Source organism: Lissotriton helveticus, chromosome 2_2, assembly GCF_964261635.1.
Source record: "Lissotriton helveticus chromosome 2_2, aLisHel1.1, whole genome shotgun sequence".
Taxonomy (NCBI): Eukaryota; Metazoa; Chordata; class Amphibia; order Caudata; family Salamandridae; genus Lissotriton; species Lissotriton helveticus.
The window spans coordinates 314913399-314938561 of record NC_136060.1 but is presented as its reverse complement, the minus strand read 5'-3'; positions in this window follow the sequence as shown (position 1 = coordinate 314938561).

Genomic DNA, 25163 nt, shown 5'->3' with positions numbered 1-25163 from the left:
AGAAATGGATCGATATTATTGCAATACTTATAGTTAAGTAAAGTGCATACATTAAAAGCAATAGTATAACATAATACTGTAAAAACATTGATATGGTTTCTGAGCCATATGATGTTTAAAATGATTAAAATATATTTACATACACATATACATTTGACTAAACGTACTCAACTGGTGTTTCTAAATACGCCTACCCCGTGTACCTGACCTAAGTCTAATGCGTGGGCGGGAATAGAAAGTTACAGTTTAAGTTAAGTTTGTTTTTGCCAAGTGAATAACTAAAGAATTCTCTGTGAGGGGTTATTCAGTTCTGTACCTGGAATTTAGGATGGATGAGGAATAGTATCTCTTTCTCTGCTCTCGATATTCCAGGCTGCCTGCGAGGGCTGCCCAGAAACGCCGGTGCTGGGTCTCTCGGCTTGAGATAGCAGCGCGTCTCTCAGCGCGTCAGGAAGGCGGGGCTGCTGCCAGCGGGGTCTGCTTCTGCTCTCGGCTTCGGCAAGTATGGCTGCTCCGTCTTGTCACCATGCGTGTGTTTGCATCGGGCAAGGTCGGCAATATTTATACCTTAAAGGTGCCGAGATTGACGTAAGGATGGACATAGATACGTCAATAAAGATGTCATACGACTTGCTCGTTAGCACATTCTTTACTAAAGTTCTCTGTGAAATCAAAACAATGGCCGCACGGATTTTCCAGGTTGTCATAGGTTTGATTTGTTATGAGAACGTCGTATGCCTTATCAGGGGCTGGAGGAATGTCGCTTGTCTAATTAGATCTCAAGCGTTATGACCTAATCAGATAACACGTTCCTGTGCCGTAGTGTGACTGCGTCAGATAACGGTATCTGCATCATGGGGGTTTTCTTGCCTCATGGGCTGACTGTTAGTTAACTTGATAGTTAGTTTAACCAGAATAGGGTCAGGAATAGGGGGACTGATTCAGAACCTATAGAAATACACGACACCCACTCCACGCTAACTATGGTCATATCTACTAATCTATGCATAGTATAACATAGTACAACATACTATAGAGTATAGTGTATACCTTACCACCCCAAAATACATAAATGCATTTTGAAATTTTCAAATATACTGAAAAATTGCAGTCATATATATTGTATGCACTTGAGCTATGAATTAAATGCAAAAGTAAACACGCATTTTTATGCATTATTGCTTATTGGTATATGAGAAACACACATGAAATGGCTCTCTATATGGCTATACAGAAAGGAAGTCCGAGACCATTTCATCACATAATAAAATATTTGTGAACATACCAGCGGGCAGCTAAAGTCTATAAAGTCTATAAAGTCTATAAAGTATCTAAAAATAGAAATTTTAGTTCTCTAGGAATAGTTCCTTACTTTAAGCAGAAGATCAGTGTCCCGGAAAAAAAATATATAGAAAAATATTTTAAGGGGCTTGCTGAAAAATATTGCTGTCCGTGAGCTGGAGTGAATTTGTTCATGTGACTTTATTTTTAAAGTTGAAGGCCGAATTCAGGGAACGCCGTGTGCGAGTTTACTCAAAAGTCTCTATTTCTGTTCTGGAGAGAACATCATATCATTCAGGCTTTCGAAAAAACTGTCAACAGCTTCATGGGAAAGTTCCACTAAGTCGGAAATAGGGGTAACCATGCATTCGTGCGCATGATTGTCTCCATTGACATTCTGTATCGCATTGCTGACAGAAGGTCGTACCTGTTCGATGCTGCTTTCATCTTGAACTTCACTACTCTTCAATCGCAGTGGTGAAGATTCCAGGAATGCCGTCATCAGGATTGGCAGCCTTTGAGGGCAGCACAAAGCGTGAACCTTGGTAGGAACCAACAGTGTATCTGCATCCACTGGCGCATCCGATTGTAGCGTCAGACAGGTGTCTAACACGCATTCTTCTCCGCATAGCAGACACCTTAGTACAGGTAAAACACACCTTTGCCACATTGGTCGAAATGATAGAAACCAAGTCATGTTTAGGTCTCTAAGCCGGGAGAGTCCCAGGATTTTTGATATCCGGTCCCGGTATCCAATGGCTAGGATCGTATCTTCCATTGTCGCGAGAGTTTGATCTGTGACATGGGTTGCCATAATGAAAAATAAGGACTAGGAATAGGATTCCTGCAATTAGTCCCAGGATCAGGGGAAGTCCGCCAAAAATCGAATGGACGAAATCTGGAAAAATACCCAGTATGGCTTTGAATGGTGTTAATGCCATCGAAAATACTGTCTTAAATACCTTTGAGACCCCAGTGGTATCAGAAATATTTAAGATTTCGCTCAGGATTTCCGCGAAATGTACGGGGGAATTAGTTGATAATAATGTATGTATCTCTGCAGTCGTCCTTGCGACTTGTAGATCATACGTTTCTTTTGATGACGTGAGCCTTGTAGGCGTCTGAAGAAGCACTGTTTTCATTCTGCTTAAAGTATCTATTCGAATAGAAGTAATTTTCAAATTGGGCCATGCCCTTGCCTCCCTGTCTGGAAAGGAGCTGGGGAATAAAGAACGTCCACAGCACTTGACCTTCGCCGTTGTAGTGACTAGATAAGGAGTCCCGGGCATAAGACTACAACATCTGCGGTCTACAATAAGAATGTAACTCCCATTATAGAGTCTTTGAAAGAATGGTTCTATTTCAGTTGCAGGTGCGCCTTGCTGGTGACATGAAAGGTTGTATGAATTCCCTTCACAGGCTCCATGCAAACTAATTCCGTTACACAGAAGCGTGCCGCTTAGTGACATAGCACAATTGTTGCCACTAAGAAACACTTTCTGTCCTTTATTACTGACACATGCATGTGAATAGGGCAGGTTCCAAGTTGTTTTAAGGTACCCTTTTCCCAATTTCTCGTACATGCCAGCCTGTATATATTTTTGGCAGTATTGAAACCTGAAGGTTGAGATCGGAATATTTATGATTCCGTGGATTATCCATTCACTGACAGGTCGTTCTGACATTGTCATTGGTAATCTTTCTAGTTTTTCAATGCTCAAGATTGTATAATCAGCACCCTTTTGCGCCATACCGATTTGTCTATCAGTAAGGTTAAAGATTTGGAATAGTGACGTTGTGTTGATTAAACGCCAAGGCACATAGCCTGAACGCAGATTTTGTAACGTCCAGCCAAGCTGTACAATGGAACGCAATTGTGACTGACCATGTTGTAATAACAGTAAGTCTTGCGATAATATATCGATTGCTGAAGACACAATGCTGTCCAATGAAAAAATTCTGGAGGACAGAGTCATTAACCCATTGTCCACTACAGATAGTGATTTTTCCAAATTAATACGGTCAATTTCCCGTATTCTTTCTGCTGTTTCAATTTGAGTAACCTTCCAGGCCTCATTGTATGCTGCATATACAGAGGCTGCTATGAAACGCTTTTGACGCTGTTTGCGTGGTCCCATTATGAAATCACGCAAGTCAGCACCATCAGTAAGTAAAGTTAGGTGTTGCTTAATTTCAGGCAGTGTGGAAGTCTGTAGCCATTGAAGGCATAATTTGCCCACACTGTAGGTTGTTATTATCCCTGGGTGATGTCTTTGTGGATATCTAGGGTCTGGCCTGGTCATTTTGAAACCCTGTGTTTTATTCAGGAATCTATCTTGACAGTTATTTGTATCTGTGGGCCAGATCAACCATTGTTTCCAATCAGGATGTGTTCTGTTTTGGTTTAGTATATGGTTTACGTCTATCTCTTCATCTGTATCTGAGCTATTGCTAAACATTGTTGGCTTTGGAATAGACGGTTTAATTAAATCTTTGATTTTGGCTAAGCCAAGACAGGTGGTTTGTTGAATAGTGTCATTTAAAAATATCATTTGTTCTGGGATCATGCAGGCTCTAAAGAAAGCTTCTATACCCTGTACTTGCCATTCTTTTGTACCCCAAACACTTTTCAAATCAACATTTTTGTCCCAATAATCAAATCCAAATGTATACATTTTTTCAAAGAATGAATCTGAATATATCAATTTTGTGTTGGTTATCATGGTTTTCATCCCTGTCTTGTTTGACAATTTAAAATAAAATGTTTCAGCATTACTTATGTTAAAACCTGAAAAATATGAATATTTGTCATATACGGTTCTAGAGCTTCCTTTTGGAGGTGTAGCACAATGTTCCCATTGATTATAACTTAAAACATTTCTAGGTTGTGCAGATTTATGTAAAAAATGGTTACCATAATGGTTATAGCAATACATACTATCATAATTTGTAGAACCTTGCAAATAATCATGTTTTGTAAATTTAGCAGACATTACTAGATCAGACATCATGTTGTTAATACTTTCGAAGTCCCAATCATCAGCAAATGAGTTTGGTTTTGCAAAGTCACTCAAGGAGATCTTGATTTGGTGTGGATATTTCAGGATCTCGACCGGACCATAAATTTCATAGTCAGTGTTGTCCCAGGCTACCCCACCAGGTATCGGATTGGCTGTGAAGTTGGCTGAAGAAAGTTCTCTTTTCTCGACGTGTGAAGATGTGTGTGGTTTGAGGACCAAGTTGATGTTCTGACTTGCTGTGTCCATTTTAGCATATTTTCCCTCAATGAAGCGTCCCAAAGTAAATACCATGATAAGCCAAAGTATGAGGATAAATGCACCAAAACCCACCCAAAATTCAATCCATGGAGAAACCAGATATGTTTCTTTCAGATGTTTCAAAAGTTCCTTCGCTTTGTCTTTAAAGGATTTTGATGATGGCTGTGTCTTTGATTCACTGAAGCCTTCAGAGGAATCATCGAAGTTAATGAAGTAACCGGATGCAGTTCTGTCAATTGTTCCAATTGGTTCAGGATTTTTGTTTTTTGCATTTTCACTTGGTACTTCAGTATAGATTGGTGTGTCTCTGCTAAATGTCTTTATTTGGGTTTTCAGAGGTCTGAGTTCTATTGCATTGTTGCATAGTCCTTCTTGTTCTTCTGCAGGCGTTTCAAATGTGATGAGCCTCTTTGTTAGGACCTCTGTACTGGTAGCAAACCTTGGTGTTCTGCTACTTATTGGGAGTCCACTTGGCCTACTGTTTGTTATCGGCCACATGTTGTGGTTTTACCAGGTCGATGGATACAACTCGGTTCTCCTTTTTTCCAGCAAGTGCCGGTAGTACAACTGATCTTGTCCCGTTGACAGACAAGACAGGAACTGCTTTTCTGTAAGAAGGCCCAAATTCCTTCTTTACCGCGATCTTCTCCCTGACTAGATCCCCGACTTTTGGAATCCAGACAGGTCTTGCTGGGACAGGTGGTGATTCTTCAGTGGTCGTTGGCTGTTGTTTCAACTGTATGTTGCTCAGGTCTTTTCTTGTTTTGTTTAAGTCCTGCAAAATAGCCAAACGGTCTTTGACATCAAAGGTTTTTTCTATTACCACTGAAGTCTGACTATCAAGGTCAGAGATCAACATCCTAGTTCCGAATAATAATTCGTACGGACTGAATCCCTTCAGAGAATTTCTTGGCAAGTTATTTAGACTACGTTGGACACTTATTAGATGTTTGACCCACCCAGCTCCCGAACCTAATATCCTTTCCATTATAGATTGCTTTCTGCCTTGGTTTTTTCTTTACACCATCCCGTACCCTCAGGAAGGAAGTGAGAAGATTCCCGCTGGGCTGTGCTCATTTGGCCATGTTTCCCCCCCAGGCTGGATTGCCTGAGTGAAACCAATGGTCGAACGTAGCATGCTCTTAGCGTATATGCCATTTAGACTCGCAAATCTTGTATAATAGTCCGGACGTCAGCCGAGTGCTGGTGATCTACATTATAAGTGGAAACTAGCCTGTATATGTTAATCGCAAGCCATTCTTTTTGCTGGTAATATTATCTGCCTTGATACGACGAGGTATTAAACTGATTCTCTCCCCACTGCGATCTCTGTTGCAGTTTGGGCAGTTTTTTACAAACATGGTGTAGTGCAGGCTCATGCCTGGCCACCAGTACCGTGATTGTAATTCTTCCAGAGAATCTTTTAATTTAAGGTGTCTGAGACCCTCGCCCATGTGTGCGTCTGCGATTAACAAGTTTCTCCTGTCCATGTTTGGAATCACTCTATCCCCCACTCCAGGGATTCGAGCAAAAGGGACGGAGTTTGCATCGATTATGTATGTATAATTGAGTGGATAGTTGATCGGTAGTGCTGAGCAGTCACCGTTTGATGACGTTTTCACCGCCAGCATTGTTTCACCGTCAATGTATTTTAATGTACGCTTTTTTCGATCTACGGGAGCCGGTTTAGTGGCTGCCGCTGCGGCTGCTTCAGCCAATGAATTCCCCACAACGTGAACGCCATCACGTTGATGACTCAGTGAGTGAGTCACGTGAGTCTTTGGCAGTTCTTTTTTCAAAAGAGCTACTTGTTCCCAGAGCAGTTTCTGCTTTATTGGTGCATCTGTGTCATCTTTGTAACCGTTCTGAATCCATGTCTGCAAATCCTTGTTATATGCTTTGACGCAGTAATATGAATCTGACACTATAAGTGTCGGGAATTCGCAGTCCGCATTATCTAGCGCCATTTTCAAATCTATTATTTCAGTTTGTAGTTCTGAATTAGTTTCTACTGAGTGTGATTTTGTTAATAGAGGTCTTAGTTTACCTCCGCGCCACACTTCTTTTGTAATCTCACATGTGGGATTGTATGCATGTTCTCCCCAAACGGAGGGTTGAGCATGTCCGTCTGTATAGATTACACAGGCGTAATGTCGTAGAGGAAGAATGTCGATTGGCAGAGGATACGTCTTTTCATATTTTAGATTTTTTAATTCCTCTAGTTCTGGATCAAAGTAGTAGTATACTTTGTCCATTGTGATTGAATTCACCCATTGTATCCATTCCGGATTCAATGTTGTTGTTGGTAAATTACAAGGTGTTGTTAGTGCCTCAAAGGCTGATTCTGCTGTTCTGACTGTGATATGTCTACCGTCAGCTATGTCTTTTTCTCTAGCTATTGCGGTTTGAACTGCACGAATGATTTTTTCTGTATTACTGAATTTCTGTTCAGCTTCTGTGTACATGTGTGATTTGAATGCAATTGGTACCATTTCTCCCTCATTAGAGGTCAGGTATGTGAATCCGCATCTCCCTGGGATGACTCGGATCACAAGGTTGCGTGTATTATCACGTGTTTCTAATTTTGTTTTAATTAGCATGTCTGTTTGTAAGGATCTCAAAATTTCTGTGTGTGTTTGAGTCCAACTGGATCTTTTAAAGTCTGGTTTAATTAGATCATAAAGGGGTTTGACCCTTTCTGCGTAATTTGCAATGTATGTTCTTCCGAAATTTAGGAAACCTAGAATTGACTGTAGGTTTTTTAGTGTTTTAGGGGCTTGGATTACGGCACATTTCTCTAGGAAATTGTCTGCCAGGCTTTTGCCTTCACTTGATAACTCGTATCCTAAGAATAGGACTGTCAGATGGGCAATTCTGGACTTTTTGAAGTTGAATTTGTAACCCTCTGCAGCGAACCCAAGTATTATGGTGTTCACCCTTTTCAAGTGAGTCTCCAAGTCATCATCTGTTAAGTAAATGTCATCGACATAAGATAATGCTTCATCATCATATAGTTGTAGTAATTCTGTTACTCTCGCTGAGAATACCCCCGGGCTGTTCTTGTACCCCTGGGCTAACCGACAGAATTGCTTTTGAGTGCCATTTACTGAGAATGCAGTTAAATATCTGCTCTCTGGTGCTATGTTTTGACAAAAGAATCCATTGGAGATGTCCAAGGTTGTTTTGTATTTTTTGCGCACTATGTTATTCATTAGTGCAGCACTGTGTGAGTTTTGCACTGCAAAGGTTTTGCAACATGTGTTAAGGTGTCGGTAATCCAAAACTAGACGATATGAATTGTCTGGTTTGGAGACCGGAAACAAAGGATTGTTCATTTGTGAGGTGCAAGTTTCAATCACCCCCTGGTATTCTAGCTGATCTAGTATTTCATTTACTTGTTTTTTAGCTTCTTGTTTAATTGGGTACTGCCTTTGTGCAGTAGGTTGTGATTTTAACTGGATTTTGTGAGGAGGAGAATCCTCATCCCATCCTACGTGATTTTTATATAAAGCAGGTGCTAAGGCCACTGCCCACTTTCTAGCAAGTGTGTATTTTTTATGAATCGGTATTTGATTCGAGAAGGCAGGCATAATTACTTCTTCGCCATGAGGGCACTCCCTGACAAACTCTGGTGGCCAGTCTTTTTCAGCTAGAAGGATGTCATAACCCTTTGAGAGGTTATCCCAAAATAGTCCCCTTATTTTCCTAGTCTTATCTCCCTCTATACGTAATGTTATCTCGTATATCTTGTGGGGCTTGCTAACTCTGGTGTCTGCAGTTTCCACTTGAAGATATTCATTCGTGTCCACTGTCTCCAGATGATTCATAAGGACTTTGCGAGCTATGCTCACCTCTGCTGCGCTGTCTAGCATTGTCTGAGCCCACTCTCCGTTTTTCAGTTGTGTCCTCAGTATTCTCGGCATTGTTAACTACCTTGATACTGGCTACCTTCTTTTTTGGAAATTGTAATTTCTTTTTTAGCTGAGCAGGTTCCTTGTCTTTGGACTTGGCGTGCTCTTCTGATCGTCCTCTTCTTTCCGATTTCTGCGAGGAAGTCTGAAAAGATTGAGAGGGACGTGTATCAATGTCTTGATATCTATCAGGTTTTTTAATATTATCCCTATTTCTAAGGTTATATCTATTCCCAGAGGGGTCACTCTGTGGTGACCTCTGTCTTTGGTTTGGAGATTTCTCTCTTCGCCTAGGAGACCTCCCTCGGGACTGGAATTTCTTTTCTTTAGGATTGGATTGTTTGTTTCCATCCCAGTTCTTTTTTGGTGAATTATTATTAAAAAATATTTTTTCTGGACTTGTAGTCAGTTGCGGTTTTACTGGTATTCCACCTAGACTATCTCTGCCTAGTTCTTCATAGGATTTTTCTATGATTCTGGCAATTTCAGCTGGTTGGTCTGCTATATCTGTCTCTTTTAACCTCTGGCGGATCGCCACGTTTGCTGCTTCACCTTTTATGTTGGCTAGTAATATAGCCGAGACCTGCTTGAAGTCTTTCAGTAATTTCATACCAAGAGTTAAAGCAGGTTCTGGACCGTATTCATCTTGAATTTGTTTTAGCACATCTGGTATTACCGAAATGGATGGAACACCGTGCGTTTTTGTGTAGATGGAAGCAAAGACTGTACCCCAAGTGTCACAGTCCTCAATGTGTGGTGTGATTCCCATTGGGAGACATATAGTCAGAATCCTGTGTTTTTCTAATGGGGTGGTGTCAGGAAACACCGCCTCTATTTGGGTGATTTTCTGTGCCAACCAGAATGGTATCTGTTCCCGTTTAGCTGGAACCTTACCTAGGCAGGATTGGATGTTCTGTGGTGTAATTTTATTTGTGTTCCCCTGGTGAGGGGTCAGCTGTGGAAGTTTAATCGCTGGCTGAATTGTTGAAGTCCGCATTACATACTGAACTAATTGTCTATGAATTTTTAGTAGTTGTTTTAGCTGTATTAACAGCTCTGCTGCAGGCATTCTTTCGATGTCTGGATGTGGTGTGTATCCGGCTAAGACCGGCCACTTTGCTCCTGGTCTTCCTAAAGGACCGAGCCTTGTAATGTGATTGTTATGTTTTAGGGCGCCATCAAATAAGAGCAAATGCTCTTGGAATTTGAGTGGTACTTCCACCTCCTCGAAAGGAGTGTACGTTTCAGGAGGTTCCTCTACTTTGTAATAGTGGAAGTACTTTGTTACAGCATTTGCTGCTGGAAAATGTATCCATGAATAGTATACCTCTGTCTGCCGATATTCGTGTGCCTCAATTACGAATATGACTGTGCCACCTCTAGGTGTCAGTCCATTTTCTATAAGTTTTAAGGTTATAGATCTCCTTTTAATGACCGGAATGAGTGTTATATTCGGGTCTGCTGCTTGCATGGTAGCATCAGCATCTGCGAGTTCAGTAGCTAATCTAACTGCCTCTCTTTCTTCATCACTGTCTCCCATTTTACAGACAGGATGGTATTATGTCTATTTGCAGATCAGGTTTCTTTGTGGAAACAGAGATTAGATGCACAATATTTTGGAACTGTTTATCCTTCAACGTTGACTAGACCAAGAACCATACATAGGAGTTCCCTCCTGCGAGGTTTTGGAGGATATAACCTTTCACCCACTCCAGACGTCTTTGGAGTATTTGGGAAAAGGGGTCTGAGTGAGAAAGCACGACTGAGTTACTCTAAATGTCTTACGTTAGTTTTATCGCCCTTTCCAAACGCGTTGAGCGCCATGTAGTGTAGTTCCTATCTTCCCAATAGGCTCTGCGCATTGGAATAGTACCTACAGCAGTAAAGGCCTAGGCCAGACGTTAACTAGGTCTACTACTGTCGATACTAGACTTAATTTTTGGGTTTGCCAGCTAAGCTCAGAGTTCGCTAGAAACTTTCTCGAATGTTCAAGGAAGGAATTAACTCCCCTGATTAGACAAGAAGGGATTTAGTTTCTGACAACCATAGAACATGACAACTTTGCTCTCCCCTAATCAAGAGTCAATCTCGAGAGTCGTGTGAGCACAAGGCAATTATTTTACTCAGTCAGTACGTGCATTCTTAGTCTCATCAGAATGTAGAGAAAAGGAAGAGACGGGCGTGTTCAATAAAAAGGTGTTATTTATTGATCAGTCTCTTTTCTCGTACAAGAGAAATGGATCGATATTATTGCAATACTTATAGTTAAGTAAAGTGCATACATTAAAAGCAATAGTATAACATAATACTGTAAAAACATTGATATGGTTTCTGAGCCATATGATGTTTAAAATGATTAAAATATATTTACATACACATATACATTTGACTAAACGTACTCAACTGGTGTTTCTAAATACGCCTACCCCGTGTACCTGACCTAAGTCTAATGCGTGGGCGGGAATAGAAAGTTACAGTTTAAGTTAAGTTTGTTTTTGCCAAGTGAATAACTAAAGAATTCTCTGTGAGGGGTTATTCAGTTCTGTACCTGGAATTTAGGATGGATGAGGAATAGTATCTCTTTCTCTGCTCTCGATATTCCAGGCTGCCTGCGAGGGCTGCCCAGAAACGCCGGTGCTGGGTCTCTCGGCTTGAGATAGCAGCGCGTCTCTCAGCGCGTCAGGAAGGCGGGGCTGCTGCCAGCGGGGTCTGCTTCTGCTCTCGGCTTCGGCAAGTATGGCTGCTCCGTCTTGTCACCACGCGTGTGTTTGCATAGGGCAAGGTCGGCAATATTTATACCTTAAAGGTGCCGAGATTGACGTAAGGATGGACATAGATACGTCAATAAAGATGTCATACGACTTGCTCGTTAGCACATTCTTTACTAAAGTTCTCTGTGAAATCAAAACAATGGCCGCACGGATTTTCCAGGTTGTCATAGGTTTGATTTGTTATGAGAACGTCGTATGCCTTATCAGGGGCTGGAGGAATGTCGCTTGTCTAATTAGATCTCAAGCGTTATGACCTAATCAGATAACACGTTCCTGTGCCGTAGTGTGACTGCGTCAGATAACGGTATCTGCATCATGGGGGTTTTCTTGCCTCATGGGCTGACTGTTAGTTAACTTGATAGTTAGTTTAACCAGAATAGGGTCAGGAATAGGGGGACTGATTCAGAACCTATAGAAATACACGACAACTGATGGGACGAGCAGTGTGCGACCTCATTCGGAATTACTATTTATACAGGCTCCCTTGAGCCGGTGAAGGTGACGACCTCGAGATTACGCACCTGCGGGCCACAAAAAGGTATCTGGACCTATGAATATTTTCGGCAGCCCACGCAGCAACCCCGTGCACACGCCTAATCCCTGCTGACGAGCGGTAATAACCGCAAAACACTTGTCCAGGGATGGCAAGCACATCAAGGGAATACCTTCAAGACTCAAGACTCGGGTAGAGGCGCACCCGCTGATACCTACTACATCGACCATCATGCTCCGGGGTCACACGCTGATGGGACGAGCAGTGTGCGACATCATTCGGAATTACTATTTATACAGGCTCCCTTGAGCCGGTGGAGGTGACGACCTCGAGATTACGCACCTGCGTGCCACAAAAAGGTATCTGGACCTATGAATATTTTCGGCAGCCCACGCAGCAACCCCGTGCACAGCCTAATCCCTGCTGATGAGCGGTAATAACCGCGAAAACACGTGTCCAGGGATGGCAAGCACATCAAGTGAATACCTTCAAGACTCAAGACTCGGGTAGAGGCGCACCCGCTGATACCTACTACATCGACCATCATGCTCCGGGGTCACACGCTGATGGGACGAGCAGTGTGCGGCCTCATTCGGAATTACTATTTACACAGGCTCCCTTGAGCCGGTGGAGGTGACGACCTCGAGATTACGCACCTGCACGCCTCAAAAAGGTATCTGGACCTATGAATATTTTCGGCAGCCCACGCAGCAACCCCCTGCACACGCCTAATCCCTACTGACGAGCGGTAATAACGGCGAAACACATGTCCAGGGATGGCAAGCACATCAAGTGAATACCTTCAAGACTCAAGACTCGGGTAGAGGCGCACCCGCTGATACCTACTACATCGACCATCATGCTCCGGGGTCACATGCTGATTGGACGAGCAGTGTGCGACCTCATTCGGAATTACTATTTATACAGGCTCCCTTGAGCCGGTGAAGGTGACGACTTCGAGATTACGCACCTGCGCGCCATAAAAAGGTATCTGGACCTATGAATATTTTCGGCAGCCCACGCAGCAATCCCGTGCACACACCTAATGCCTGCTGACGAGCTGTAATAACCGCAAAACACGTGTCCAGGGATGGCAAGCACATCAAGTGAATACCTTCAAGACTCAAGACTAGGGTATAGGCGCACCCACTGATACCTACTACATCGACCATCATGCTCCGGGGTCACACACTGATGGGACGAGCAGTGTGCGACCAGATTCGGAATTACTATTTATACAGGCTCCCTTGAGCCGGTGGAGGTGACGACCTCGCGATTACGCACCTGTGCGCCACAAAAAGGTATCTGGACCTATGAGTATTTTCGGCAGCCCATATGCAGCAACCCCGTGCACACGCCTAATCCCTGCTGACGAACGGTAATAACCTCGAAACACGTGTCCAGGGATGGCAAGCACATCAAGTGAATACCTTCAAGACTCAAGACTTGGGTAGAGGCGCACCCGCTGATACCTACTACATCGACCATCATGCTCCGGGGTCACACGCTGATGGGACAAGCAGTGTGCGACCTCATTCGGAATTACTACTTATACAGGCTCCCTTGAGCCGGTGGAGGTGACGACCTCGAGATTACGCACCTGCGCGCCACAAAAAGGTATCTGGACCTATGAATATTTTCGGCAGCCCACGCAGCAACCCCGTGCACACGCCTAATCCCTGCTGACGAGCGGTAATAACCGCGAAACACTTGTCCAGGGATGGCAAGCACATCAAGTGAATACCTTCAAGACTCAAGACTCGGGTAGAGGCGCACCCGCTGATACCTACTACATTGACCATCATGCTCCGGGGTCACACGCTGATGGGACGAGCAGTGTGCGACATCATTCGGAATTACTATTTATACAGGCTCCCTTGAGCCGGTGGAGGTGACGACCTCAAGATTACGCACCTGCGCGCCACAAAAAGGTATCTGGACCTATGAATATTTTCGGCAGCCCACGCAGCAACCCCGTGCATACGCCTAATCCCTGCTGACGAGCGGTAATAACCACGAAACACGTGTCCAGGGATGGCAAGCACATCAAGTGAATACCTTCAAGACTCAGGACTCGGGTAGAGGCGCACCCGCTGATACCGACTACATCGACCATCATGCTCCGGGGTCACACGCTGATGGGACGAGCAGTGTGCGACATCATTCGGAATTACTATTTATACAGGCTCCCTTGAGCCGGTGGAGGTGACGACCTCGAGATTACGCACCTGCGCGCCACAAAAAGGTATCTGGACCTATGAATATTTTCGGCAGCCCACGCAGCTACCCCGTGCACACGCCTAATCCCTGCTGATGAGCGGTAATAACCGCGAAACACGTGTCCAGGGATGGCAAGCACATCAAGTGAATACCTTCAAGTCTCAAGACTCGGGTAGAAGCGCACCCGCTGATACCTACTACATCGACCATCATGCTCCGGGGTCACACGCTGATGGGACGAGCAGTGTGCGACCTCATTCGGAATTACTATTTACACAAGCTCCCTTGAGCCGGTGGAGGTGACGACCTCGAGATTACGCACCTGCGCGCCACAAAAAGGTATCTGGACCTATGTATATTTTCGGCAGCCCATGCAGCAACCCCGTGCACGCGCCTAATCCCTGATGACGAGCGGTAATAACCACGAAACACGTGTCCAGGGATGGCAAGCACATCAAGTGAATACCTTCAAGACTCAAGACTCGGGTAGAGGCGTACCCGCTGATACCTACTACATCGACCATCATGCTCCGGGGTCACACGCTGATGGGACAAGCAGTGTGCGACCTCATTCGGAATTACTACTTATACAGGCTCCCTTGAGCCGGTGGAGGTGACGACCTCGAGATTACGCACCTGCGCGCCACAAAAAGGTATCTGGACCTATGAATATTTTCGGCAGCCCACGCAGCAACCCCGTGCACACGCCTAATCCCTGCTGACGAGTGGTAATAACCGCAAAACACTTGTCCAGGGATGGCAAGCACATCAAGTGAATACCTTCAAGACTCAAGACTCGGGTAGAGGCGCACCCGCTGATACCTACTACATCGACCATCATGCTCCGGGGTCACACGCTGATGGGACGAGCAGTGTGCGACATCATTCGGAATTACTATTTATACAGGCTCCCTTGAGCCGGTGGAGGTGACGACCTCGAGATTACGCACCTGCGCACCACAAAAAGGTATCTGGACCTATGAATATTTTCGGCAGCCCACGCAGCAACCCCGTGCACACGCCTAATCCCTGCTGACGAGCGGTAATAACCACGAAACACGTGTCATGGGATGGCAAGCACATCAAGTGAATACCTTCAAGACTCAAGACTCGGGTAGAGGCGCACCCGCTGATACCTACTACATCGACCATCATGCTCCGGGGTCACACGCTGATGGGACGAGCAGTGTGCGACATCATTCGGAATTACTATTTATACAGGCTCCCTTGAGCCGGTGGAGGTGACGACCTCGAGATTACGCACCTGCGCGCCACAAAAAGGTATCTGGACCTATGAATATTTTCGGCAGCCCACGCAGCTACCCCGTGCACACGCCTAATCCCTGCTGATGAGCGGTAATAACCGCGAAACACGTGTCCAGGGATGGCAAGCACATCAAGTGAATACCTTCAAGACTCAAGACTCGGGTAGAAGCGCACCCGCTGATACCTACTACATCGACCATCATGCTCCGGGGTCACACGCTGATGGGACGAGCAGTGTGCGACCTCATTCGGAATTACTATTTACACAAGCTCCCTTGAGCCGGTGGAGGTGACGACCTCGAGATTACGCACCTGCGCGCCACAAAAAGGTATCTGGACCTATGTATATTTTCGGCAGCCCATGCAGCAACCCCGTGCACACGCCTAATCCCTGATGACGAGCGGTAATAACCACGAAACACGTGTCCAGGGATGGCAAGCACATCAAGTGAATACCTTCAAGACTCAAGACTCGGGTAGAGGCGTACCCGCTGATACCTACTACATCGACCATCATGCTCCGGGGTCACACGCTGATGGGACGAGCAGTGTGCGACCTCGTTCGGAATTACTATTTATACAGGCTCCCTTGAGCCGGTGAAGGTGACGACTTCGAGATTACGCACCTGCGCGCCATAAAAAGGTATCTGGACCTATGAATATTTTCGGCAGCCCACGCAGCAATCCCGTGCACAAACCTAATCCCTGCTGACGAGCTGTAATAACCGCAAAACACGTGTCCAGGGATGGCAAGCACATCAAGTGAATACCTTCAAGACTCAAGACTCGGGTATAGGCGCACCCACTGATACCTACTACATCGACCATCATGCTCCGGGGGTCACACGCTGATGGGACGAGCAATGTGCGACCTCATTCGGAATTACTATTTATACAGGCTCCCTTGAGCCTGTGGAGGTGACGACCTCGAGATTACGCACCTGCGCGCCACAAAAAGTTATCTGGACCTATGAATATTTTCGGCAGCCCACGCAGCAACCCCGTGCACACGCCTAATCCCTGCTGACGAGCGGTAATAACCACGAAACACGTGTCCAGGGATGGCAAGCACATCAAGTGAATACCTTCAAGACTCAAGACTCGGGTAGAGGCGCACCCGCTGATACCTACTACATCGACCATCATGCTCCGGGGTCACACGCTGATGGGATGAGCAGTGTGCGACCTCATTCGGAATGACTATTTACACAGGCTCCTTGAGCCGGCGGAGGTGACGACCTCGAGATTACGCACCAGCGCGCCACAAAAAGGTATCTGGACCTATGTATATTTTCGGCAGCCCATGCAGCAACTCCGTGCACACGCCTAATCCCTGCTGACGAGCGGTAATAACCACGAAACACGTGTCCAGGGATGGCAAGCACATCAAGTGAATACCTTCAAGTCTCAAGACTCGGGTAGAGGCGCACCCGCTGATACCTACTACATCGACCATCATGCTCCGGGGTCACACGCTGATGGGACGAGCAGTGTGCGACCTCATTCGGAATTACTATTTATACAGGCTCCCTTGAGCCGGTGGACGTGACGACCTCGAGATCGCACCTGTGCGCCACAAAAAGGTATCTGGACCTATGAATATTTTCGGCAGCCCACGCAGCAATCCCGTGCACACACCTAATCCCTACTGACGAGCGGCAATAACCGCAAAACACGTGTCCAGGGATGGCAAGCACATCAAGTGAATACCTTCAAGACTCAAGACTCGGGTATAGGCGCACCCACTGATACCTACTACATCGACTATCATGCTCCGGGGTCACACGCTGATGGGATAAGCAGTGTGCGACCTCATTCGGAATTACTATTTATACAGGCTCTCTTGAGCCGGTGGAGGTGACGACCTCGAGATTACGCACCTGCGCGCCACAAAAAGGTATCTGGACCTATGAATATTTTCGGCAGCCCACGCAGCAACCCCGTGCACACGCCTAATCCCTGCTGACGAGCGGTAATAACCGCGAAACACTTGTCCAGGGATGGCAAGCACATCAAGTGAATACCTTCACGACTCAAGACTCGGGTAGAGGCGCACCCGCTGATACCTACTACATCGACCATCATGCTCCGGGGTCACACGCTGATGGGATGAGCAGTGTGCGACCTCATTCGGAATGACTATTTACACAGGCTCCTTGAGCCGGCGGAGGTGACGACCTCGAGATTACGCACCAGCGCGCCACAAAAAGGTATCTGGACCTATGGATATTTTCGGCAGCCCATGCAGCAACTCCGTGCACACGCCTAATCCCTGCTGACGAGCGGTAATAACCACGAAACACGTGTCCAGGGATGGCAAGCACATCAAGTGAATACCTTCAAGTCTCAAGACTCGGGTAGAGGCGCACCCGCTGATACCTACTACATCGACCATCATGCTCCGGGGTCACACGCTGATGGGACGAGCAGTGTGCGACCTCATTCGGAATTACTATTTATACAGGCTCCCTTGAGCCGGTGGACGTGACGACCTCGAGATCGCACCTGTGCGCCACAAAAAGGTATCTGGACCTATGAATATTTTCGGCAGCCCACGCAGCAATCCTGTGCACACACCTAATCCCTACTGACGAGCGGCAATAACCGCAAAACACGTGTCCAGGGATGGCAAGCACATCAAGTGAATACCTTCAAGACTCAAGACTCGGGTATAGGCGCACCCACTGATACCTACTACATCGACTATCATGCTCCGGGGTCACACGCTGATGGGATGAGCAGTGTGCGACCTCATTCGGAATTACTATTTATACAGGCTCTCTTGAGCCGGTGGAGGTGACGACCTCGAGATTACGCACCTGCGCGCCACAAAAAGGTATCTGGACCTATGAATATTTTCGGCAGCCCACGCAGCAACCCCGTGCACACGCCTAATCCCTGCTGACGAGCGGTAATAACCGCGAAACACTTGTCCAGGGATGGCAAGCACATCAAGTGAATACCTTCACGACTCAAGACTCGGGTAGAGGCGCACCCGCTGATACCTACTACATCGACCATCATGCTCCGGGGTCACACGCTGATGGGACGAGCAGTGTGCGACATCATTCGGAATTACTATTTATACAGGCTCCCTTGAGCCGGTGGAGGTGACGAACTCGAGATTACGCACCTGCGTGCCACAAAAAGGTATCTGGACCTATGAATATTTTCGGCAGCCCACGCAGCAACCCCGTGCACAGCCTAATCCCTGCTGATGAGCGGTAATAACCGCGAAAACACGTGTCCAGGGATGGCAAGCACATCAAGTGAATACCTTCAAGACTCAAGACTCGGGTAGAGGCGCACCCGCTGATACCTACTACATCGACCATCATGCTCCGGGGTCACACGCTGATGGGACGAGCAGTGTGCGGCCTCATTCGGAATTACTATTTACACAGGCTCCCTTGAGCCGGTGGAGGTGACGACCTCGAGATTACGCACCTGCACGCCTCAAAAAGGTATCTGGACCTATGAATATTTTCGGCAGCCCACGCAGCAACCCCCTGCACACGCCTAATCCCTACTGACGAGCGGTAATAACGGCGAAACACATGTCCAGGGATGGCAAGCACATCAAGTGAATACCTTCAAGACTCAAGACTCGGGTAGAGGCGCACCCGCTGATACCTACTACATCGACCATCATGCTCCGGGGTCACATGCTGATTGGACGAGCAGTGTGCGACCTCATTCGGAATTACTATTTATACAGGCTCCCTTGAGCCGGTGAAGGTGACGACTTCGAGATTACGCACCTGCGCGCCATAAAAAGGTATCTGGACCTATGAATATTTTCGGCAGCCCACGCAGCAATCCCGTGCACACGCCTAATCCCTGCTGACGAGCGGTAATAACCACGAAACACGTGTCATGGGATGGCAAGCACATCAAGTGAATACCTTCAAGACTCAAGACTCGGGTAGAGGCGCACCCGCTGATACCTACTACATCGACCATCATGCTCCGGGGTCACACGCTGATGGGACGAGCAGTGTGCGACATCATTCGGAATTACTATTTATACAGGCTCCCTTGAGCCGGTGGAGGTGACGACCTCGAGATTACGCACCTGCGCGCCACAAAAAGGTATCTGGACCTATGAATATTTTCGGCAGCCCACGCAGCTACCCCGTGCACACGCCTAATCCCTGCTGATGAGCGGTAATAACCGCGAAACACGTGTCCAGGGATGGCAAGCACATCAAGTGAATACCTTCAAGACTCAAGACTCGGGTAGAAGCGCACCCGCTGATACCTACTACATCGACCATCATGCTCCGGGGTCACACGCTGATGGGACGAGCAGTGTGCGACCTCATTCGGAATTACTATTTACACAAGCTCCCTTGAGCCGGTGGAGGTGACGACCTCGAGATTACGCACCTGCGCGCCACAAAAAGGTATCTGGACCTATGTATATTTTCGGCAGCCCATGCAGCAACCCCGTGCACACGCCTAATCCCTGATGACGAGCGGTAATAACCACGAAACACGTGTCCAGGGATGGCAAGCACATCAAGTGAATACCTTCAAGACTCAAGACTCGGGTAGAGGCGTACCCGCTGATACCTACTACATCGACCATCATGCTCCGGGGTCACACGCTGATGGGACGAGCAGTGTGCGACCTCGTTCGGAATTACTATTTATACAGGCTCCCTTGAGCCGGTGAAGGTGACGACTTCGAGATTACGCACCTGCGCGCCATAAAAAGGTATCTGGACCTATGAATATTTTCGGCAGCCCACGCAGCAATCCCGTGCACAAACCTAATCCCTGCTGACGAGCTGTAATAACCGCAAAACACGTGTCCAGGGATGGCAAGCACATCAAGTGAATACCTTCAAGACTCAAGACTCGGGTATAGGCGCACCCACTGATACCTACTACATCGACCATCATGCTCCGGGGGTCACACGCTGATGGGACGAGCAATGTGCGACCTCATTCGGAATTACTATTTATACAGGCTCCCTTGAGCCTGTGGAGGTGACGACCTCGAGATTACGCACCTGCGCGCCACAAAAAGTTATCTGGACCTATGAATATTTTCGGCAGCCCACGCAGCAACCCCGTGCACACGCCTAATCCCTGCTGACGAGCGGTAATAACCACGAAACACGTGTCCAGGGATGGCAAGCACATCAAGTGAATACCTTCAAGACTCAAGACTCGGGTAGAGGCGCACCCGCTGATACCTACTACATCGACCATCATGCTCCGGGGTCACACGCTGATGGGACGAGCAGTGTGCGACCTCGTTCGGAATTACTATTTATACAGGCTCCCTTGAGCCGGTGAAGGTGACGACTTCGAGATTACGCACCTGCGCGCCATAAAAAGGTATCTGGACCTATGAATATTTTCGGCAGCCCACGCAGCAATCCCGTGCACAAACCTAATCCCTGCTGACGAGCTGTAATAACCGCAAAACACGTGTCCAGGGATGGCAAGCACATCAAGTGAATACCTTCAAGACTCAAGACTCGGGTATAGGCGCACCCACTGATACCTACTACATCGACCATCATGCTCCGGGGGTCACACGCTGATGGGACGAGCAGTGTGCGACCTCATTCGGAATTACTATTTATACAGGCTCCCTTGAGCCGGTGGACGTGACGACCTCGAGATCGCACCTGTGCGCCACAAAAAGGTATCTGGACCTATGAATATTTTCGGCAGCCCACGCAGCAATCCTGTGCACACACCTAATCCCTACTGACGAGCGGCAATAACCGCAAAACACGTGTCCAGGGATGGCAAGCACATCAAGTGAATACCTTCAAGACTCAAGACTCGGGTATAGGCGCACCCACTGATACCTACTACATCGACTATCATGCTCCGGGGTCACACGCTGATGGGATGAGCAGTGTGCGACCTCATTCGGAATTACTATTTATACAGGCTCTCTTGAGCCGGTGGAGGTGACGACCTCGAGATTACGCACCTGCGCGCCACAAAAAGGTATCTGGACCTATGAATATTTTCGGCAGCCCACGCAGCAACCCCGTGCACACGCCTAATCCCTGCTGACGAGCGGTAATAACCGCGAAACACTTGTCCAGGGATGGCAAGCACATCAAGTGAATACCTTCACGACTCAAGACTCGGGTAGAGGCGCACCCGCTGATACCTACTACATCGACCATCATGCTCCGGGGTCACACGCTGATGGGACGAGCAGTGTGCGACATCATTCGGAATTACTATTTATACAGGCTCCCTTGAGCCGGTGGAGGTGACGAACTCGAGATTACGCACCTGCGTGCCACAAAAAGGTATCTGGACCTATGAATATTTTCGGCAGCCCACGCAGCAACCCCGTGCACAGCCTAATCCCTGCTGATGAGCGGTAATAACCGCGAAAACACGTGTCCAGGGATGGCAAGCACATCAAGTGAATACCTTCAAGACTCAAGACTCGGGTAGAGGCGCACCCGCTGATACCTACTACATCGACCATCATGCTCCGGGGTCACACGCTGATGGGACGAGCAGTGTGCGGCCTCATTCGGAATTACTATTTACACAGGCTCCCTTGAGCCGGTGGAGGTGACGACCTCGAGATTACGCACCTGCACGCCTCAAAAAGGTATCTGGACCTATGAATATTTTCGGCAGCCCACGCAGCAACCCCCTGCACACGCCTAATCCCTACTGACGAGCGGTAATAACGGCGAAACACATGTCCAGGGATGGCAAGCACATCAAGTGAATACCTTCAAGACTCAAGACTCGGGTAGAGGCGCACCCGCTGATACCTACTACATCGACCATCATGCTCCGGGGTCACATGCTGATTGGACGAGCAGTGTGCGACCTCATTCGGAATTACTATTTATACAGGCTCCCTTGAGCCGGTGAAGGTGACGACTTCGAGATTACGCACCTGCGCGCCATAAAAAGGTATCTGGACCTATGAATATTTTCGGCAGCCCACGCAGCAATCCCGTGCACACACCTAATGCCTGCTGACGAGCTGTAATAACCTCAAAACACGTGTCCAGGGATGGCAAGCACATCAAGTGAATACCTTCAAGACTCAAGACTAGGGTATAGGCGCACCCACTGATACCTACTACATCGACCATCATGCTCCGGGGTCACACACTGATGGGACGAGCAGTGTGCGACCAGATTCGGAATTACTATTTATACAGGCTCCCTTGAGCCGGTGGAGGTGACGACCTCGCGATTACGCACCTGTGCGCCACAAAAAGGTATCTGGACCTATGAGTATTTTCGGCAGCCCATATGCAGCAACCCCGTGCACACGCCTAATCCCTGCTGACGAACGGTAATAACCACGAAACACGTGTCCAGGGATGGCAAGCACATCAAGTGAATACCTTCAAGACTCAAGACTTGGGTAGAGGCGCACCCGCTGATACCTACTACATCGACCATCATGCTCCGGGGTCACACGCTGATGGGACAAGCAGTGTGCGACCTCATTCGGAATTACTACTTATACAGGCTCCCTTGAGCCGGTGGAGGTGACGACCTCGAGATTACGCACCTGCGCGCCACAAAAAGGTATCTGGACCTATGAATATTTTCGGCAGCCCACGCAGCAACCCCGTGCACACGCCTAATCCCTGCTGACGAGCGGTAATAACCGCGAAACACTTGTCCAGGGATGGCAAGCACATCAAGTGAATACCTTCAAGACTCAAGACTCGGGTAGAGGCGCACCCGCTGATACCTACTACATCGACCATCATGCTCCGGGGTCACACGCTGATGGGACGAGCAGTGTGCGACATCATTCGGAATTACTATTTATACAGGCTCCCTTGAGCCGGTGGAGGTGACGACCTCGAGATTACGCACCTGCGCGCCACAAAAAGGTATCTGGACCTATGAATATTTTCGGCAGCCCACGCAGCAACCCCGTGCATACGCCTAATCCCTGCTGACGAGCGGTAATAACCACGAAACACGTGTCCAGGGATGGCAAGCACATCAAGTGAATACCTTCAAGACTCAGGACTCGGGTAGAGGCGCACCCGCTGATACCGACTACATCGACCATCATGCTCCGGGGTCACACGCTGATGGGACGAGCAGTGTGCGACATCATTCGGAATTACTATTTATACAGGCTCCCTTGAGCCGGTGGAGGTGACGACCTCGAGATTACGCACCTGCGCGCCACAAAAAGGTATCTGGACCTATGAATATTTCCGGCAGCCCACGCAGCTACCCCGTGCACACGCCTAATCCCTGCTGATGAGCGGTAATAACCGCGAAACACGTGTCCAGGGATGGCAAGCACATCAAGTGAATACCTTCAAGACTCAAGACTCGGGTAGAAGCGCACCCGCTGATACCTACTACATCGACCATCATGCTCCGGGGTCACACGCTGATGGGACGAGCAGTGTGCGACCTCATTCGGAATTACTATTTACACAAGCTCCCTTGAGCCGGTGGAGGTGACGACCTCGAGATTACGCACCTGCGCGCCACAAAAAGGTATCTGGACCTATGTATATTTTCGGCAGCCCATGCAGCAACCCCGTGCACGCGCCTAATCCCTGATGACGAGCGGTAATAACCACGAAACACGTGTCCAGGGATGGCAAGCACATCAAGTGAATACCTTCAAGACTCAAGACTCGGGTAGAGGCGTACCCGCTGATACCTACTACATCGACCATCATGCTCCGGGGTCACACGCTGAAGGACTGGACTTTTTAACAGTACCAGCGGTGCCAGGGAACAACACCTATAACCTTCATGGGATACCTGTTTCGGCGCACAAACTACAGAGACACGGGACACTTCCTTCGGCGTCAAAGATTCAAGGTTTATTTACTGCAGGGAACACAGAAGTCACAACAAGTACAACACGTGCAACTTGGGGAGACTGCTTCAAATTGGTTTTGTGGAGCGCTCCTTTTATACAGAATTTACTCATAGGACAACATGGTACACAAAAGTTTACAACCTGGTTCCCATAATTATCCCCCAGAGGGGTCGCTTTGGTCACTTTGGTACACATAAGGTCCGGAACATAAGTGCGGAAACATTTGGCGGTTCCCAACTGTAAAAACCCATCTTCCCAACATTAGTGAATTCCGATCGGCAGTAAAACAGATCGAAATAGGGACAAAGACAGGTGCAGAGGAAGATGGAGACAGTGGGGAGATCGAAAAGGGTGTAAAAGGGGAGGTATCGGGAAACACGAGATACAGGCATCAAAGGGACGTGCCTAATGAGATGCACGGCTGAGACAATAAACCGGCACGGCAAAAGCGGGGCCATCTGCCTTACAGTATCATCCCCCTCATCGTAAAAGATATTTACAAAGAACATGTGTCTTCCACAAATATCTTGAGAGTCCCAAGGTAACGAAGCGGACAGTGTCCGTTCGCTGGCTACTTGAGGGCAAGAGACAAAATGGATGCCGTATCTAAGATGGAACCCGTGGGTACAGATGAAAAACCCACATATCAAACGAACGGTTTAAGTTAGCACAGCGAAACTGCGTATACTTACTAAACTCGTCATTTGCGGTTCTTAGATACCAGACTCGACCATATTCGTGCGAGTCGAAAACATCACTTACAATTGTCACGGAACCTCAGACGCTCCTTTTGCCCTCATGTAGGCAAGCACTAGTCGGAATCATATTCGATATTCATCAGACCCTCGAGATGTTGCTGTAGCATAGCTCTGTCCAACCGAGACCCTTTGGTAACAGGTGGCTGTCTCATACACGTTGTAGCACAGAGGCCACATAAGGCAGGACCGCACTGCACGCAAAGGCAACACGTGAACAGGAACGCTACAACGACTCCAATGATCATCAGAATCTTCCAACCCCAAGTCGACATCAGGCCCCAAAACCATCCAAGTAGCGTCCAATCCCCTACATCCACGTGTATGGATTCGGAGATCTTATGCAACTTCGAGATGGCTTGAT